This window comes from Chamaea fasciata, unplaced genomic scaffold, assembly GCF_029207755.1.
Source record: "Chamaea fasciata isolate MVZ Bird 193981 ecotype frontalis unplaced genomic scaffold, bChaFas1.0.hap1 SCAF_1, whole genome shotgun sequence".
NCBI classification, from domain to species: domain Eukaryota; kingdom Metazoa; phylum Chordata; class Aves; order Passeriformes; family Sylviidae; genus Chamaea; species Chamaea fasciata.
This window is the reverse complement of record NW_027094086.1, coordinates 55,938,189-55,958,591: the sequence shown is the minus strand read 5'-3', so window position 1 is coordinate 55,958,591 and position 20,403 is coordinate 55,938,189. Positions and strand designations below refer to the sequence as shown.

Below are 20,403 nucleotides of genomic sequence, written 5' to 3'. Positions count from 1 at the left end.
GGAATACCGGTCATTCTGGCTTATATTTTCCTTTTCGCCATGGGATGAAATCTAGAATTATGTTTACAGAAATACTCCATATTTATGAAACGTTTCTGAAAGCAGGCTATGCCCAGTGTTTTGGACCATAGTCACTGAAAACTGTAACTTTTACAAATTTGTTCTTCATTTACAAAACAAAGAAACTTTATACTTTCATGCCTTAAACAGCAGTTGCATTGTGGGCTACAGGACTAATGGGTGCAAAAGTGCTGTGGAAGACTATTCAGCATCTGTATTGTGGGCTACAAAACTGAAAGATTACACTGAGTGAAAAGATAAAAAAGATCTCTTAGCTTGGTAATCCTAGATTTAATTCCAGCTTTTGAAGAGTGTCAGAAAGACTGCCACGGTGAAAATGTTGACTGACAATTTAATCACTGATATCTAAAGAAACTACTATTAATTTTTTATGTGCAGTTCAAGAAAGTATTTGCAATGAAAAAAGTCTTTATCTTGCTGAGGTAACAAGAGAGACTTGGATAAGATTAAATCACAAATTTAGTTAAAGGAAACAGAACAAAATACACTCTCCAAGAAAGACCACCCCCCAAAAAACAACCAAACAATCAAAAAAACCAAAACCCCAAAGAAAATGACACCAAGAAACAGAAAACTAGATGTTAAAAAAATTTTTAGAGATTGTAGAAGGAAAGACAGATAATGACACACTCCCTGTTCCTCTGATGCCACATATAAAATCATCATATCCTTTATTTAGACTTTTATCTCCTCTCAATTGAATTTAGCCTGCCTTTTTGTCCTTTTCAAAGGGTAGACAAAGTAGATAGAAAGAACAGATGCCTCCCAGCTTGCTGTGAAGTCTTCCTGTTTTGTACACAGTGCACATCTTTGTCCCTTCCTATGTCCTGTGTGAGCCTGGGGGGCATTTTTCTGTCCATCTCTTCTCTTGTGGATGCCTTTGCCTGACATATACAAAAGCATGATATGATGACTGCTGCATAAAACATGAGCAGGACTTGCCTCATATATCCAAACAGCTCTAATTAATTGCTGAGTGTGTTCTGTGTGCTCTTTTCTTTCATTGACTCTATTTACGATGCTGAAAAATGGAAGCAGAATTCTTTTCCAGAGCAAGATACCAAGAGTATTTGGATAGTAATCTAATTTTCTGTGTCTAAGTAAAACCTAAGATTAAATTCATTGCCCCCAACCATCCCACAGACAGATGTTTCAGACCTTTTATTGAGCTTGGAACAGGTATTTTGTTTATTAGAGTCCTGGACATACAGCTGGAACTTCATGATCACCCACTTCACTAAAAAGGAAATCAGTTTGTTTTTCAGCCACCAAGGAACATCTTTACAGTTAAGAATTCTTTGGTTTCATGAAAGTCTTCATCTCATGCTACACTGAGTTCTGTTTTGTTTGCATTTGACTAATTAAGATAATGAAAGAGGCAAGAAATAGAATTTGTGGGATAAATATGATTAAGTAATACATTGGTAAAATTCTTTGGTGTTATATCCAAACACAATTTTTCTCACTGGATTCCTGTTTGTCTAAAGGAAATGAAGCCTAGAGAAATAAGCTTTTTTTCAATACTCTTCAGTGAATCGTTTAATTTTATCAGTCTTTCATACTGCCACTCATAACATCACCTGAAAAAATGCCTTTTCCTTTCAGAAAGCTTGGAAAGACTTAGGTGGATGGTGGCTTCAATGCAATCTGCCTAAGTTAATAAAAAGAAAAGGAAGAAAAGAAGATGGTATCTGGTTTAGCTAGTAAAAAACTATCATATTATGCTAATATTTTAGAAACTATTCCGTTGAAAGAACTTTCTCTATTATGTTTTGTCTGTGTACAACAACAGCTGATAAGTTCTGCCTTATGTTTCATTGCTCTGATGTGAGATAAGAGGAAAAAAGCCTATATGTAATAATTAGACCTTAAAAGTTGTTTACTTTGACTTTAAAAAGGCTTTAGACATGGTGTCCCACAGTGGTCCATGTAGGGAAGTAACAGTCTTGAGGGGAATAAAACAGAATGAAAGAAAACATGGTTGGACAGTCAGGTCAGTGGACTGAAGTTAGTGTCTGGTGCTTTGCCTGGAGGTCAGTAAAAATTGGAGGACCTCTGGAGTGTCTCCTTGGGGTTGGCCTGTTTCTTTTCTCTGTCAGTGACCTGTAGGAGGAAGCAGAATGTAGCCTGGTACATTTTCCAAGTCTAAGGATGACAACAAACAAGGGGCAGCAGTTGACAAGCCTGGAGGCAGGGCTGCTGTACTGAATGTCCTGGGCAGGCTGGAGAAATGGGCCAACAGCGACATTAAAAAGTTGAGCAAGAAAAACACAGGTCCTCACAGTCCCATCTTTTTATATGTACATATAGACAAGAAAATCTGATCATGAGTACAGAGCCAAGCTCTTTCTTGTGGGCAGGAGATTAGAGCTGGAGACACGTCCTGAAGTTTAGCTGATCAGCCTAGATCATATGATTTTATAAGCTCCATAAATACCTAGTGACACTAGGTATTCAAATTCTAGGAAATCAGTATTTTTGGGCAAATTTGTGTGCATGACCTCTTGAGCTTAATACATGAATTATAGGACATCTTTTAAATAATCTTCATATCTTCAATAAACAATAGTTTAGAAGATTATTTCTGTGAGGTTTTATATACAGTGATAAATTTAACCTACATTATCACCTTCTGTCATGTATATCACAACAGATCTTGATATGTGTGGGAATTTATGTCTATACTTTTGCACTGTTAAGTTTTCTTTATAAGTCTTATTTTTCTTCTGTTGCCCATTGACATAAATCAAAGCATGATGAAGAATTTTTTTTATAATTTTAAATAGGAGCCTGTCAGTAGGGGTATTTTAATTAAGTAGGGGTATTCAATGACCATATAGTTTTACCCTTTATCTTAAGAAAGGCCAACTCTTCTCCTTAATGATGACAAAACCATGATTGATTTCTGACAAGAGAAAAAAAAATTATGCATGAATTTCACTGCAAAGAGTTTTTCTTTGAACTAGAGACTTCTTTAATATAGATGAGAGCTGTTCTACTGAAGCTTTAAGATAATAACTTTAATTAGGGTTCATTTGAATTTTTAGTGCCTACAGTTTGAATAAGAATGTAAATGAAAGGAATATTTTTTCATATTTTTAAGGGTACAAGTATGTGTATGACAAAAAAAATTTTTTTTTTTGTTTAAGGACATTTTTTTTTCTTTTTTAAAAAGTCATTTTGACTCATTTGAAAGCATTTAAATGTGTTGTTTTAAGATCTTCAAAGGTATATTTGTCATACTAGCCTTATAAAGGAACACACCTTCAAAAATTTAAACAACAAGGTAAAGAGTTGTGCAGTATTCAGTATTGGTGATGTGGTCCTTAAAACTGATCACAGAACTAGAATAGAAAATGTGACATTCTGTTTGAGATCTGTAAGATCTCATTTACTCTCTGAGTTCTTCAGTTCACTGTGAAAGAATTCTGTAAGCCTGTGGGCATCTTGTCGGTTATCTTTCCTTGAAAAACATAATGATGATGATTAATGCTTGCATTTGGTGGAAAAAAAAAATCAAGCAATTTAAAATTAAATTTATTAAGTTTATCAGGTACTGAATTCATGGTCACACTGTGTTACCAAAGTCTTTTCCTAGTATCCAGAGAGTAAAGAACCTGAAAACCCAACACTGTTTCCAGAATGTAATGTTGGAAGACTTGAAACTTTTTCTGCTTTGTGATGATTGGCATACGTCAATATATTAGTGAGTTACTACTTTAAAGCCTTGCTTGCCCTATTATTATGACTCTGTTCTCCCTCTCCTTTCCTTCCTCATGGCCATCCCTCTCTTTTACCTCCCTCTCAAGTATGAGTTCACACATAGTCCTGTGTCAGCTCTTGCAATTTTGTAGCCATCTCATGAGATCAGCTGGGTGTTCCACCAGTTGGTCTGATGGAAATGAATATTCCTTTCTGGTATTGTCAGAGCTTCAGGGGGAGGATGACTGCATAGTTTTAGCATGGCTTACTCCATCCATGGACACTTTTCCTGGAGTAATTAGGCAGGGCAAATGTAATCTTAGAAACAAGGAGTTTCACCACATCATTATCAATGTGATACAAGAAATGCAGGGCTGGTTAAAGGAAGAAAAGAGCAATGGAAGAACTATCAAAGGTTTGGATTTGTTTTTGTTTGTTTGTTTGTTTGTTTGTTTTTTACCTCTAAGACCGATATTGTTGTCGGTCAGAAAAATAAATGAAATTCACATACACACGAAGGGAAGTGATATCAGATATGCTAGCATGGACTGTAACATATTTTTTATTCTAGGAAAGAATCAGATGTAGATCTTAATATGGATCTCATTAAAGCAGTATAATTTATTTACACAGTCTCATGGTGCAAAAATTTGGCTTTATTTTGCAGGATATTGTCAGTTTGCATCAAAGTGTGTTCATTAGAGGAATATACTTCAGGACTGATGATGCTAATTAATGCTGCTGCAAGTAAACTAACTGTTGTTGACTGCAAAGATGCAATTTTGCATCATCTTTGTAAACAACTCCTGTGTCTGCTGAATAACTCTCTTATCTCAAAATAAGATATAAAAAACCCAGAGAAAAAAAAAAAAAAAGGCAAAAAATCTGATTAACTAACTCTGCCAGAAACCAATTTAATTAAATTTTAATCCTCTTTATTTTTAATCTAATTCTGTTATGATCTCCCACTTCATTTCTGATGATACTAAGTAGGTATGCTTTGCTTTTGGTTTTTTGGCCATTTCTTATCCTCCTTCCATTTTTTTTCTAAATACAGAAAATTTTTATGGTGATTGTTGCATTGCTGGTAATGTGTCCCAACTGGTTTAATTAGTGTCCAGTAAAATGCAATAAAATTTAGCTTCTAATTAGCCATCAGGGTCAAGCATTGTCCTCTTGAGCGTGAAGAATAAAAATTCAATACTTTAATCTCTTTATTAAAGAGATTCTATTCTCTTGGGTTACAGAAACAGATTAAAAATTATGCTATCAATGGTGGTGAATTTGCCAAATGTGCCTTTGTAACTAACTCTAAAGGGCTGGGAATATTTTCAATATGTTTGGGAATAAAATGAGAGGCGGGGATGTCATAGTAGAAAACCGCATGATCTGGCATTATTGCAAATGGAAATGATCCTAATTTTCTTCCAAAAAGATCCCTTTGTATATTACATTTGTTTTCAGTGTATTTTTTAGAATGCTGTGGCAAGAATTGTTTGTTCTGTTCATATCTGGTCTTTAAAACACATTCACTAGGCAAATATTTGATGGTAATTAAAGAAGAAATGTCATATTCACTGTCTAATATCAAAATACATGACTGTAGTATCAGGATGTTCTTCCTCTGGAGCTGGTATTTTGCAGGGAAAATGTATTTGTGGCATCCAAAAAACCCCACACAAACCAAACTAGCTAAAACCCCCAACCAGCTGATCAGCCAACCAAACCAAAAGATCCAAAAAAGCTTAGAGGGGCATGAGGTATTCATTGCAAACTGCTATTTATATAGTTGGATTTTACACCTCTTGCTGTACTCAGTGTGTTTACTCTTTTATTTTTTTTCTTCATTCTAATATTGTATACCAGGGCTGTGCTCCTTCCTTCCTCTTTTCCTTCCTCTCTTCCTCTCTTTCTCTCTTTCATTGGTTAGTTTGATGTTGGGATTTTTCTCATGTATGGGCTTGAGAAGTAAAAAATTTTATGTGTGACACTTGGAAACTAGGATTAGAGTAGAGGATGGAGTGGAGTTTACTTCACAGTTTTCAAAATCTATTAGCTGTGGGCATCCACTTTCTCCAGACATTACTGATCATCTAGCCTTTGTTTCTGTGGGAAAACTAGTGCAATCATAGGATATGAAAGTATAGGACTTGTAAAATATTCCTGCTTTGAGTACAATTGTGTGTACAATTTGTATACAAATATGTGCTGAGTTTTCCTAGATAGGGAAAAATTACAGTTAAATAAAACTTTCATTTCCGTTTTATAATAAACATAGCAGTAATTTTACCTTCTGAAATGACTGGGAAGTTGAGAGGGGATAGTTACAGCTGGACCTAAAATAATATTCAGTTAGTAATATATTTTGGCTCCATCGTCACAAAATAGATTTCAAAACCAATATAGAGTGTATAAAGAACTATCAGGGGAATTTTTATTTTGTGCTTATATAGGTTTCTCTTTCTCTTTTTTTTTCCCAAGTGGGATATTTAGCCTTTCTTATCATTGTCCGTAGAAATCATAAGATGAGATTGTCAGGCCCTTCAAAAGAAAGAACAGTGGAAATGAAAAATTATACTGTAACCAATAAACTATTCATTACTAACTTTTTTGTAATTTAGAGGAGGACCATGTCTCAGAAAGAGCTTTTCATACGACACATTTTGTAATGGAAAATAGTTTGTAAAATTTGTTGTCAGGAAGTTTTAGAAAAAATTGTTCAATGACATTTAAATTTTTTTGAATACTTCTTATAACTTTGTTTCACACAGTATGGTGAGATATAGAAAGATTAACTAAAAGCTTCAAAAAATTTTCAGATTTGTGGCAATACCACCTAAAATTAGAATATTATTACAGTGTGTACCAAGATCTGAATGCTTTTTCTGCCATCAGTGGGTACCATATCCTGCAACAGGTCAATGCAAGAATAGCATCTCTTGCTGATTATTTTAGCTGGATGTAATTTCATAATTGTTTTGAGAGCAGAAAGTGTATGTTGTAGATATCTTTTTTGGTTCTTCCCAATTTTCAGATTTTTAAGTCTTGGATCTTGTGAGTGAGGTCAGGTACAAAAATTATAAATTCCTGTGCCACAGCAGAATCTGGAAAACTATTACAGGTTTTGTTCTTTTCTTTTTCTTCACCTAACCTTTTTGCTCTTTGAATACGCTATCCTTTTTATTTATTTATTTATTTATTTTTAACTTCAGAAATATTTACTTCCATAGAAAAATTCTGCCTTCAATTACACGTAGAAAGTCTAATATCACATCAAAAGATATTCTTCTCTATCTATGTGGTAACCTCTGGGTCTTCATTCTGGAGAAAGAAAATAGTGACGTGTTTTAAACAGGGCAAATGTGTGTCCTGAGTATCAACTCTGAGCAAGCTTTTAAAATATCAGTGAGAAAAGGTTTTACTGTATTTTGTGAATCTTAACTGAATGTTTTGATCATTTCATATTTACTGGCAGCATATATAAGATTTAGAGTCAAAAACAATTCTTCCTATATCAAAATGAAATTAGTATCTGTACCAAAAAATCTATCTGAAGCAATCTGAGACCTTAGCCATGCTTTGAAAATGACTACTGACAGTACTGGGTATTCCTTTATCTACAGTATTAATAGTTCCTCACTTTTCTTTCTGTGACTGCAATATATAGTAATATATACTGTGCAATATTTAGTGATGTATGCAAAATATATGAATTTATTCTGTGAAATGGGATTATTTTGATGGAAAGACAGCTGATAGAAACAAAGAGGCATAAGTAAGCAGAAGAGAAAATTATACGTATGCAGTTTCTGTTATTTCTGTTATGAGTTTCTGTTGTTTTATTGTCCCACTTAGTCTGAATTGATTAGCAACAGTAAGTACAGCAATGCTGCTTTTAGCCTTCTGCTACCTCAAACTCTGTTGACAAACCTAAATAAAACAAGGTGAGAGACCATTCTCTAGCTTTAAGGCCAAACTATATTACTTATCCTTGGATTTTCTCTTGACTGTTTGGTAAGACAGCTGCCTAAAGATATATGAATATATTTTTTGTTTATATTCTTTTTGCATGTCAGAATGCCTAAAATAGTGTGAAAATAGAACCACGGGCTACTCTCATAGAAAGAAATGGACAGTACTTACTGAAATCCCTGATGTGTAGCAATTGAGCAAGTGTAGTTCAGAGTAAGTAATGCAGAAGTCTGGAAATTCAGGGGTAAATTTGAGTTGTATTGACCAGACAAGTTTGAAGTACATGGAAAGTTGCAGTTATTTGTGCAGCCTCTTGTGTATTATGGCTCACTTGATGACCCATGTGACATAGACTAAGGTATGAGCTTGTGAAAGTAGTTTCTACTTCCTGACCCCATCCAACCCTTGCAGACCTTTTGGTGTTTTTTTTTGTTACTAAGCTTTTATTAGCTTCATTTTAGAGAATAAAAGTTCTATTTAAATAGATGTGATGAGAAAAAAAAGAACCAAAAAGCTATTATGGATTTTTAAGGATGTTTATAAGCTCCCTGTGAAACCCCATGAGCTTGGTACTTATGCACATCCTTATTTACAGCAGTTCTGCACCCACAGAAAAAATTCTTATGTGTATGGATTTTTCTACAACAGGTGTATTCAATCAGGTCTGAGTCACTGAATTTAAAGAATGGAATATCTTTTTTTCTGTTGGTCTGAAAGAAAATGAACAGAGATATCACTTTCAAAAATATTATCTGTGTCCTGCATCTTTGTAAGAAAACAAAGTATAATTTAATACTCTTTTGAATGGTCATTTTATCTCAGTCATATATGCTTGCTTCTTAAAAATTATTTCTGTCCCTACATTTTTTTGTTGGGGTTTCTAATTCTCACAATGCTTTAAAAGTAAGTTAAAAATAAATTTAGTAGAAAAGATTAGGAAATCCACTAAAATATTTGACTAATCTCTATGAAATTATTCTGTCAAAAAGAAGGTGACTCTCTAAGGAAGAGGATAGCAATTCTTTTCATACATTAATAGCAATCATTTAATCTAATTCTACTTAATCTTGCTATTTTGAAATCTATTACTCTAAAGATCTCCCCTTCAATGTATTTATATATCCTTCCTAGCAGTCTTCTACAGCATTACAAATGTGTAAGGCTTCCAAAATCAAAAAAGTTTTAGGAAAATTATTATTCAGAAATTGAAATATGATGCATATGCAAATGTAAAAGGATAGAGGGTATGCAAAAATGAAGTTTCATTTTTAAAGGGAAGGAATGATAACCACCCAAAAGGAGATAAAATTGGATTTAAAGTTCCAATCTCTTATGCAAATCCTTGATTTTGCCCTCATCTAAATATGCAGGATAAAAACATAGTATAGCTTCATAATCATGGTAAAATCACAGTATACAGTAAACTGTTCACTGATCAATATTAATGTTGAAATTAATTTTTTTATGAAGCTAATTGAAACATAACTTTATGTGGAATAGGACTTAGTGTCTGAATAATAATTTTCTAGAAGTTCTTTGTCTATCTGTACACGTTCATTAAAAACTTCTTAGGAAATGGTTGTGAGCTGGTACTACAGGGATCATCACTGGCTGGTTGTGTGTATGAGAATCATTTCCGGAGAAAGGACCCCATATCTGAGAGCTCTAAATCAGGAAGATTATTATTCATTTCAGAGAATAAAGGTTTTTTCATCAAAGAAAATACAATGGTCTTTTTCTCATTTCAAGTCCTTTCTTTGTTTCTAATTTTTCCTCTGGATTTACTTTGGATGTTTTGCAAGGTTTCTTGACAGAGAAAACAAATTAACCTGTGTGAACATGATTAGGCCATGTGCACAGAAGTAATCGCCTTATTACTTTTTGGGACATCCATACTTTTTCTCTCCATTATGTACAGAGTCAATTGTAACTAACCTTTGGTTTATGACAGTAATTAAAGTTATTAGTTAAGAAGACAAGTTCTTCACTGTGGTTATTTTGAGAATCTGTTTCCAATGTTTTGAAGAATGCTTTCCTCTGGTGCTATCATCTCCCTCCCTTAGAAGAGTTCATTAAAAGCCAGACCAAACAAAACCAGAAAGGAACAAAATGACAAAAAAAAAAACCCAACAAAACAACAAAGCCCCCAAACAAAACTAAAACACCGAAAAAGAAAAAAGCAAAAAGATACCTCAATACAAAACAAAGCAAAACATAGAACCATACCCAAACACAAACACCAAACCAGATCTCTTTTTTCCAGTCCTCTAACCAAGGTATAAATGGTAAAGAGGGGGCATAGTTGAATACTGAGCTACAAACTGTGTTTTTCTGCATGTTTGGAAACTGTGCAGGCCTAATAATATTTTGGAGTGGAGTGTGCACTCTGTCCCACTGTTTTAAAACATGTTGGTGTCTCTGGTTTACTTTTTCTCACAAAAGCCTGTGAAAGTCCTATTGTATTGATGTTTTTTTCACAAACATATACTGAGGCTTGTTTCACCTCTTGATAGGTTGAGCTTTACTTCTGTACTGGGATCAGTTCTGTGATAAAAGTCCATTAGTCTTTTGTTTCATATATGTATTGTATGTCTTTTTTTTTTTCTGATAGGAAAATTTAGCCATAGAAGAAAAAATGATGGAACATGGTAGGAACACTTTATCTGTCAAATTATATTTTCGTATGGATTCTTCTTTTCCGAACAGCTTGACATGAGAAGATTAGGGTATGAAATCTCCTTTATCTCTCATCTCTGAGAAATGTCATTGCTTGTACGTGCCAGAAATATTTCCAATATTGCAGTTGCTGTATTCGCCAAGCCTAATGTAAAAAGCATTACAAAAATCCATATATTACATCTGTTTGTGAGCAACCTGATTTTTTTTCTGTTGTTGTGACTTACATATTTTATGTATACATACACATGCATCTCTATATGTAATCAACCACAACAATGTAAAGCTTAAAAGAGACCAACAACTCCAATATATCGTGAAGTACAAAGTACTGGAAACTAGTAGAATATACCAACAAAACTACAAGAAAGACTGAGGAAAGGACTACTGATAGAGTTTTCTCACATATGCTCCACCAACACACCTTCGCAAAACCAGAACAGAATTTGTCATGTCTTTTTTTTGATACAATCTCTGTATCCTAATTATTCTTCAAAGTGTTAAATCCTCCCTTCTCTTTCTCGTTTCACCTACTTGAAAGTTTCCTTTTTCACCCTGAACCTCTGCTATATTTTTTTTCTATTTCACAACCTTCTCTACCTCGTTCTCCCATCACAGATCCTTACCAGTGATCAATATCCTCTCCCAAGGTATATCTTTTTTCCCCTAAGCCATTCATCACTCTGCTTTAATCTTCTCCATCTGGTGGGGTTTCTATCTATTCAATAGGCCTATGGAGAGCACTGACATTCCTTATATCCTGCATCCTCTTTACTCTTGAGAGCAGCGCTGTGTAGGCGGAACGTGGATGACAAGCAGGACGGTGCCATGCTGATGTGTTGTGATGTGCCACTGAGCAAGCTGTTATCATCCTGTCCTTGCCTTTATGCTTCAGCTGGCCCAAGCAGAGCAACATCCATCAGGGCCAGAGACAAAAGATTGAGCATAAGCTAAGAGATCTGTCATTGGACCTGGCCTGCTCAGGGATTAGGTAGCGTAGGAGTGCTTTGCTGGTGTTCCGTCTCTAGATGGCACAGTACACACCACATAACAAGGCTGTGCTGTAAACATCTGTGTAATAACAAACTGTGGAGAATGAACAAATTTCAGCTATGCATTGCATTTAAAATCTTTTAAGACATCTCAATTGCAGCATCCTTTCTTAACTGAGTTCTTCTCTTGACAGAGACTTTTGACGTTTTAAAATGGTTCGTGAGATATTCAAAGCACATCAGATGTATAGAGAACTCTTTTAACCACTGGAGCCCTCCAAGGATTTCCAAATTTCTCAAATTTCAGTAGAAATTAGATGCAAGACATTGTCAGTAGGCACTGATAATTTGTATATTAGTGCTTGTGAAACTCCACTGCATACTTTCTTAAACATATTTCTTCTATACCACAGCGCTTTAGTCACATAATTGTGTTTCAAGACATAATATCTGCAAAGTCCAAAGTCTCTCATCGGGCATTCACTAGCTAGTACATATTACCTTAACATACACATACATACATAAATGTTTCCTTTCATCTACAAAATTTTAATAATTAGTGGTTAATCTTAAATAAAAATAATTCTAAACAAGCTAAAATGAGAGGGAGAAAACACCTTTTAGCATTTTATTTCTTAAAGTCACTGTTCCTGTGAATCTTGTATTACTGTGTTTACTGTTAGACTTGTCGCCATTTGTTTTGATTAAGAGGTGTTATACAGCCTTTTTAAATGAGAAGAAATAAATCCTCCTGTCTTCATCTCTTTCTACCCCACTGTGAGGGGAATGGTAAGTCTCATTATATGGAGAGAGAAGTTGATCGTTAATAGAGTAGACAGTCTCTGCAGAGCTACACTACAGCTTTTACTCTATTTTACTCTCCCTTTGGTAAATCGAATTTTATATATGAAGCTTCAGATCAAGAAATAATCATATGGTGAAATATAGACTGTATAAATGCATGGTATTTGTCACAAAAAATTATTTGGTTTTTGTATGTAATTTTTTTTCTCTACTGGTCAGATGTAAGAGACTGAATAAAGAATAACAAGAGTTGAAAAGTAAGAGAAGTGTTGAATGAAAACAGAAATAGTTGATGCTGTTCATTAAACTGTATTATTTCAAGTTTGCTTTTCATTTTCTTTTCTCCTTTTTTTTTTTTCTTATTTTCCTTTCTCTTTTTATTGATTTTTTTTTCCACTTTAAACCATTGCAATGAACTGATACATTTCAAATATGTTTGTCTACTAGGGAAGTTCTTTTTTGCTAGACTATGATTTATACAGTTATAGTTAGTTTGAAGTGTACCTTTAAAAAGTAGTCTTTCAGAGATGACACTTAGAAAATGGATGGTCCTACAGTGTTGTGCACTTACATTCTTTACACATTGAACACTCAAAGAAAGGAATTGGGAAATAGCTTGAGGAAACAATCCAGGGGATGATACATACAGACAGTAAGCTAACATGTGAAAATGGGAGTCTGTAGCTATCAGTGATGTGTTCAGTATGCCATAAATCACAGATATTTATTAACCATTTTGCCCAGAGCATCTCTTACGACGTTCAGCACCACTCAGTGTCTTATAGCAAGCTTAGAAATTTTAGTATAGGGGTGGGTGAACTAAACACATTATCTACTTTTGTTTATCTCAGTTGTTCATGTAGTCCTTGGAGTAATGCTAAAAAGACTCAAATACTGCCATGGGAAGATGGTGCCTGTGCATCAAGAGCTTAACAGTAGCACCTTCTGTGTTAGACTAATACAATTACACTGACACTGTACAATTACTTCAAGAAACCATGGGGAAGTAATCATCAAGCAAAAAAAAAAAAAAAAAAAAAAAAAAAAAAAAAAAAAAATTAATTCCAGATTTTGAAAACATAAAGTCAAAACTTGAATGAGGTAGATGTAACCTTTTCTTTATTAACATGTTGGTAATATTACACTAAAAGCGAATACTTGCTTTAATCAGAACATGGAAATCGTTTATGAGATGATTGAGAACATGCTTTTTTTTTTCTTCCTGATGATACTTGTGATTCCTTTTGTTTTCTTTCTATTGATATTTGTGTTTTCCCTTGTAAAAAATGTGCTTGCATTTTCTAATATATAAGTAAAATAACTATTACATAGATTCTGATTTTTCACACCCCACTCAAAATTCCAAAGCCATTTTAAACCACAAATTTATTTTAGGTTAGCAATACAAGGACTTTTAAAAACACGACAGTTATCTAGATCTCAGTGAAAATGATTTGATGTGCTTTTCTTCAGAATTTCTTCATTTTTCATCTATAAAAAAAAATTAATTCAGAACATTTCTAAGAATCTGTTACTGATGAAAGTAAAATATATGTGGCCTTGTGTAAAACTGTGATTTCTAGTGTTTTAATTGGGCCATAACTTTTATGGAAGCAGAATTAGCCTATTGAGAACTAGTATTCAACAAAAAAGAGCTCTTCCATCCCTTCACCTATTTAACTAAATTTTGCCAATTAAACCATGACTATGAGGATGGAGAAAATCTGAGGATTTGAAGAGGTGTGATAAAAAGACTGCCCTGGGGTCTGCCCAGGTAGCTATTTCCTTTTAAGGTTGTTATTTATATTCTAGTTTCCAGATTATTTCTCCATGCTGCCTCCTCTAGAAACAAGAGAGATTATTTGTTGTTTCTTTCATCCAAATACAGTACACATGTGAGGTGTTTTTTAGGGGGCTTTTATTTGCTTTCTTAGGTGCTGTTGTGGTTGGTCCTGTTTCAGCGATCAATCATCCCAAGCATCTATAGAATCAAACTGCTGCTGGTGACATATGTATGTGTGAGCTTTTATAAAAACTCTACATGGGAAAATTCAAGCATCTCTATGGGAAAAAAATGTCTGAGCAGGCAGGTTTAAGGTGATAGATGTCTTGAATAATGGCAATTGGTAGAAAAACTTCAAGACCCTCTATTTATTTTATAATGAAACATAACGGTTGTGTGCCATATTTTAAAGAAATTATTAATTTGCTTATTCTATTAGGAACTGAGGGCGTAAACTAAAAGCTGCCCGCTGTCTGTTCACTAAGTGAAGGAGATGTTTTTTTCATTTCTATTCCAGCTCTGAGTGCAATATTGATGTACGTGTATTCATTACTCACAGAACAAATTTAAATTTATGGGCAATTGAATCAAATTTCTAAAGTGGTTTCACTTTGTAGAGTTCAAATATTAGTACGAATTGATTTTTATATTTACTATAGTTACCATCCAGCAATCAACTATTTAATGCTAATAATTATTTTTAATTCTTGCTTGCATAGTGTATCCATGTATCCAATAATAATACTGTAGTTTTCCTTCTTCTGTTTACTGTGCAAACACATGCTTATCAGGTTATCAGGTACTTTTCTAGAAATTTATTCCTCTTCATCTAATTTGTTTCTTATTGAGTAACTGAGAACATTTTTTTCTGTAATCCCAGTTAAATACAAAATAATGCCCTTCTGCAAGCTTATGGGAACAAGTAGAAAAGTGAATGGGAGCAATGGTATTGGTATGTCAGATGGCTCAGGAATATGCAGACAGCACCACTCATGGCCAGCCTGACTCCACTGCTTTCCTGATAAACCTAGGCCGCAGCATAGGGTAGCTTTAGGATACAAACAGCAGTCGGTGACTAAAAAATTTGGCTTAGTGTGATGGAAAGGTCAGCACATAAACTCAGATATTTTTGCATTTTTACTTCTTTGAATGAACAACCCTGAGGGATCAAAATCAGCTTGTCTAATGTCTGGATGGTGACAGCTTGTTCCGACTGAGGTTGCAATTTCAGTCAAAGTTAAGATTTTTCTTCATTCAAAATATATTTGAGGGCATTTGCTCTATTTGAACTATGCATAAATCTGTTACAGCAGAGCAGCATCCCAATGCATGCAAAGACTCCAGAGGAATTATTGTAGAAACTGAGTTGAAGACCCCTGATTCATAAAACATAAGGTTTTTCTAGTGAAAACCCCATTTAGGTCAGGGTAACATGTCTGCTATTACCATCATGAGCAGAGGCTATCTGCCAGGGGGAGATGACAAAGCTATATGTTGTTTTGCGAAGTGCACAGTTGCCCTCAAGCACATGGTCTTCTGCTGGTGGTGGAGGCAGCTCTGCTGGACAGATAATTAGAAACTTTGTGATAAAGTCTCTGCTCTTCAGGCAAAATACTCATAAGAGTGGTGAATTAACACATGCAGCAGAATATCAAGAAATATTTAATCTTTTAAAACAACCTACTCTGCATTAAAGTGAGTGTTAACAGTGAAGTAATATACTCTTTGCCAAGGAAGACTGTAGTACTCCCATTGCTCGTGCCACAGACAGAGAGAAATGTGCGTGTCTCCTTTGAATAAAAGAAATTCTTCACTTCCTGGGATAATAATGTTTGTGAAAGCTGGAATCAACAGTGCTAAGTAGCAAGACAAGTTCCAAGTTTAATCATGATGCACAGTTTGTAAAATATTTGTGTTTATGAGATTGACTTCAGTGTCTTAAATCTTGGGCACATATGTTTCTTTCTCCTCTTCTATAAAGAGAAGGAGAATAAGAGATAATAAATGTGCAATTCCTTAATGAGTGCTAATGAGTGTTCCTCTCATCAGTATTGTAATCTTGCTCTAAAGCTCTGAGTGCACCACTGATAACTGAGGTTACTGTTGCTTTACAATGAAAATGTCTTCAGTTTCTAAATGTGTCGTAAGAAGGAAGAAAATGTTGCCACTGTCTGTTTATATGAATTATCTACTCTTAGCTGAAGAACAGAAACAAGCAATTTGTGAAACATTTGCCTTTCTGCAGATTTACTTCTTGCAATTGTGTGCAGGTGGCATTCAAACACACCACTTGCAATAAGCTAACCACCGCTGCATCTCTGGTTGCAGTTTAAACCAGCCTATTGTCTGATAATTTTCTAGTGTTAATGAAAAATTCCATGTGCATGTTTTGGTTACACCTGGGCTTGTATATAACGAACTTGGGTGTTTCTGTGCCATTGGTAAAGTTTCTCCCTCATATTCCTTGAAAGCAAAGAAGAGGAAAATCAGCTTCTCTTAAAAAAGCATGGCTGGAAAAAGTAAAATTTTTAAAGATGGATGTGGGAGTAAGTACTGTGAAAAAAAAAAAAAAACAAAAAAACAAACAAACAAAAAAAAAAAAACCAAAAAAAAAAACACCAAAAAACCCAAAACCAAACAAACAACTTAATGGAATAATATGAAAGTGAGCAGAGAATTATAAGGGATAATATATCCTTGCTGCTTTACATAGGCATGTCCTCACCCAGCAAGAGATAGTTAACTGCTGAGCAATAGGGAGGACAGTAACTGTCTGACTGAGGCTATGATAATAAATGCAAAGGAAAACACTTAAGAAAGATGTCAAGTGTTTACTATGCCTTGAATAAATAAGCCCACTTTTAAATAGCTGCTTGTTAAGTGAATTTTTCCCATTTTATGACTTAAGTAAATTGGTATTCCTGCTGGCAGAGAGACGAGAAATACTGTATTTAATTACATGGTATAAGGAATAGGTGCTGTATCTTTCATATTGAAGCGTTAAGAGTTGGATGTGATACATTACCTCAGTTCCTGTAGAGAAAACATAAAAAACCTGAAACATAGAAAAAAAATAGGATAAGGATTATAATTTGAATCCACACAGTACACTATTTTCCAAAATTATTTTATAGGGTAAATATTTAGGAAATTACTGGGCAAAATGGACTCATATGTTTCTTCTGCTCATGTTATATTAAATGAAACAGTCCATGTAACTGGTCTTTATAAATTCCAAAATGAGCACTGATATCTCTGTATTGGAATATTTTATATTGTTCCCCTCTAGGATGGAAGTTTCTCCTTAAACTTCATTAAATGCTCTCTGATTTCAGAGATTCCTAGTATAATCCCTCTTACAGTGCATTTTCCTGAGTCTTTGCATATGTAATCTGAGTAAAAAAAAAAGTGATACTTAAACTACAGTTTAAAATGTAAACATTCAATTCCCTGAATGTAAAGGTTGCATAACTGTAAAAAATACATAGCAAGGTCTCTAAATATATTGATCATCTCAGTGCCTGGGAAGGTGATGGAGCAATTTCCAGGCACACAAAGGTTAAGGTCATAGGGAATATCATCTTGGATTCAGTAGTGAGAAGTCATTCTTGCCTGACTCTATACACTTCTCTGACAAAGCGGCTGTCTTGGTAGAAGAAGGGAGAGCAGTAGGTATTGTCTACCTAGACTTCAGGAAAGTTTTCTATTCTGTCTCCCATGAAAGCCTTACAGAGAAGCTGATAAGTATGAGCTGGATGATCAGGCTGTGATGGTCGATTGAAAACTAGTTAGTAGGGCTCTGAGTAGTTGTAACAAAGTCTGGTTGGGAGCCAGCATACCCCAGGAGCCAATATTGGATCAAACCTTATTAAAATTCTCCATCAATGGTATGGATAACAGAGGAGTGGACCCTCAACACCACCTCGACTTCTGTGTCAAATTCTGGGCTCCTCAGTATGGAACCACAGGAGGAAGTCCAGCAAATAAGATGATTTGCTTGCACAAGGAATCTTTTAAAGGAAAAGAGTTGGTGTTCTAGGGAATGAAGATCAGACTCAGGCCAAGGAGTTTCATGGAATATTAAGAGAAGGGGCTGGATAGAATAGGAGGAAGGAGACAGAGTTATTAGCTGAGAATAAGCTAAATTATTAAGAAACCACTCAACTACCAAAAATCAGTAACAGAAAATGAACTATTAAGAATCAGAAATATCAAATGAACAAAGCACAGAGAATGGGTCTCTGGGAAGCACCTGCTCAGCAGTTCAGGCAGTGCAGCTACTCTCTGTTGTCAATGAGTGACCCATGGGGGCAAAGGCTGCCAGCGCCTCTGGTGCTCAGAGATTCAACTTTGCTGTCCTCTGGTCGCCTCTTCTCAGGAGCCTTACAGACACTGCATGTCTTCTTGGAAGTTGGCCTCGAGTCCTGCCTTTGTAAATCTTTGTCTGCTATCCTACTCTGCTGCTGCACAATGGATTCTCAAGGGGTGACTAAGAGCTCCTGGTGAGCAGCTTTGAGTGAGGAGCAATCAGCAGTGCTGCCAAACTGCGCAGGTGGCACCAGACTGAACCCATCACATTTATAAAGAGCTGCACTTGGCAAGAGCAGGTGCTGTGCTGGCGGGGGCTCCGTGTCAGATTTAATTTACTGGATGATCTGGCTCGGCAAACATTCAGCACAGATACTTGCTCCTGCCTAATGTTAAGTAGCTGAGTAAACGCAATAGAAGGTCTCCACAAGTGCTAAATAGCTGCTGAAAAATACAAAGTCTTGAAATGTACTAGTATACAAGAAGTATTTTTACTTATTTGACTGCTAATATGCCCGATTTGTACATTATATCAAAACACTATTGCTCCCAGATTGAATATTTCTCAGGAACTTGAATATTTCTCAAAGGTCTTTGTGTATATTCCACAAAAGTCTATTCGTAGTGAAAATTTCAAGTGTGAGCTTCAAAGCCAAGAGTTTGAACCAGGTCTCAAAGGTTTCCACGTTACTGCTTTCCAGGACATTTCCCTCCCTCAAAAGCAAAATTTGCTCCCAAGTGTCCTGTAAGCCAATTTTTTTGAAATGTTGTCTTACTTTTTATATTATTAAATATATCGTCCCTCCTCCAGTTGCATTTTCAGTGAAATAGATATTGATATGAGAGCTAAGGGTCAAATCCCATTATTAAATCATACCAATGCTTTGAAGAGAAGTTGAGGATGGTGAAGGGGATACAAAATTACAACAGTTCTGGGTTTAAATACCTAATCGTGACAGCCTTCTCCTTAACTTCATCTTCCAACTCTTATTTATAATTTTTGAAGAGCGAAATTTAGGTATGAGTAACCTATATTGTTAGAAATCATTGATTCGTATTTTACATGGTGTTGTGTAAGAAGAGTATTCTATTACAGAATATTCCATAGATTATAGCATTAATCTATTATATCAGTGTAGGAGAAATTCATTATTATAGATTGGGATGTAACAATCCATGTTTGTCAGATAATTGCAATGAAGATATTTAAAATATATCCTAATGCTAATAAGATAGACGTTCTTAGACTGTGTTACAATCAAAGTAGCAAATTTTCCTTTCTCTGGCTACTGTAACACTTGCTAATGAGACAGCCCTTGAACAGCTGAAGTAGATTTTTGGCAGTTCATGTGTGAATGTGTGGACACATTCTCTTCCAATCTCCTCTTGAATAGCAGTAATAACAACATTAATAACAAAACTTTAAGCATTTATTTTATCATTTTTGCTACTTTTTTAATGCCTTGAAAAGAATCTTTAGAGTGACACAGTTTAATGTCATGAATATTTTTCAATAATAATGTATGGTTAAGTACCTGCCATTCTGCTGTGGATGATTAGAAAATGCAGTGTTGTGATTATTGAAGTCAATAATTGTATGACACTTCTTTCCAGTGTAAATGTGATACTTCATGATGAGTGGGTTGAGAATCAAGTCGCTATATCATGTTGATTTTCTTTGAAATGTAAAAAATTAGAGTTAACTTTTTTTAAGTGTGACTTAATTTTTGTTAAAGTAGATACACGGTTCATCACCCTTAACATTAATGTAATTTTGCCTGCAGCAAACCATGTTTGGTCTTATTATCCACTACAGAACCATTTAATAACTAAGATACTTGCAGTCAAGCATAATTGGCAAAATTGTTTTTTTTTACTGCTGTCCCCTTTGTCATTATGCTTCTGGTGTTCTGTAATAAATGGCTGTTGAAATTTCAATAATCAAGTTATCAGCTTTTTCTATTTGTATGGAATGATTAGCCCAGATTGTATTAATGAAAAAAACCCCCTAATTTTTGGATGCATTACTAATTTTACCCACAGTATTAGCAAGTAAAATAGCTCTAAGGCATTAAGAAATGTAGG

The 20,403-nt window shown here is 34.8% G+C and overlaps 1 long non-coding RNA gene across 1 annotated transcript; it reads right to left on the bottom strand.

Moving 5' to 3' along the window:
* Nucleotides 1-15,482: 15,482 nt before the first annotated feature.
* On the bottom strand, nt 15,483-18,503 carry LOC136302203 (uncharacterized). Its single transcript, XR_010724016.1, has 3 exons — nt 18,263-18,503; nt 17,036-17,065; nt 15,483-15,567 (listed from the first exon to the last, which is right to left on the bottom strand). It is a non-coding gene; the product is annotated as an uncharacterized lncRNA (long non-coding RNA).
* Nucleotides 18,504-20,403: the final 1,900 nt, after the last annotated feature.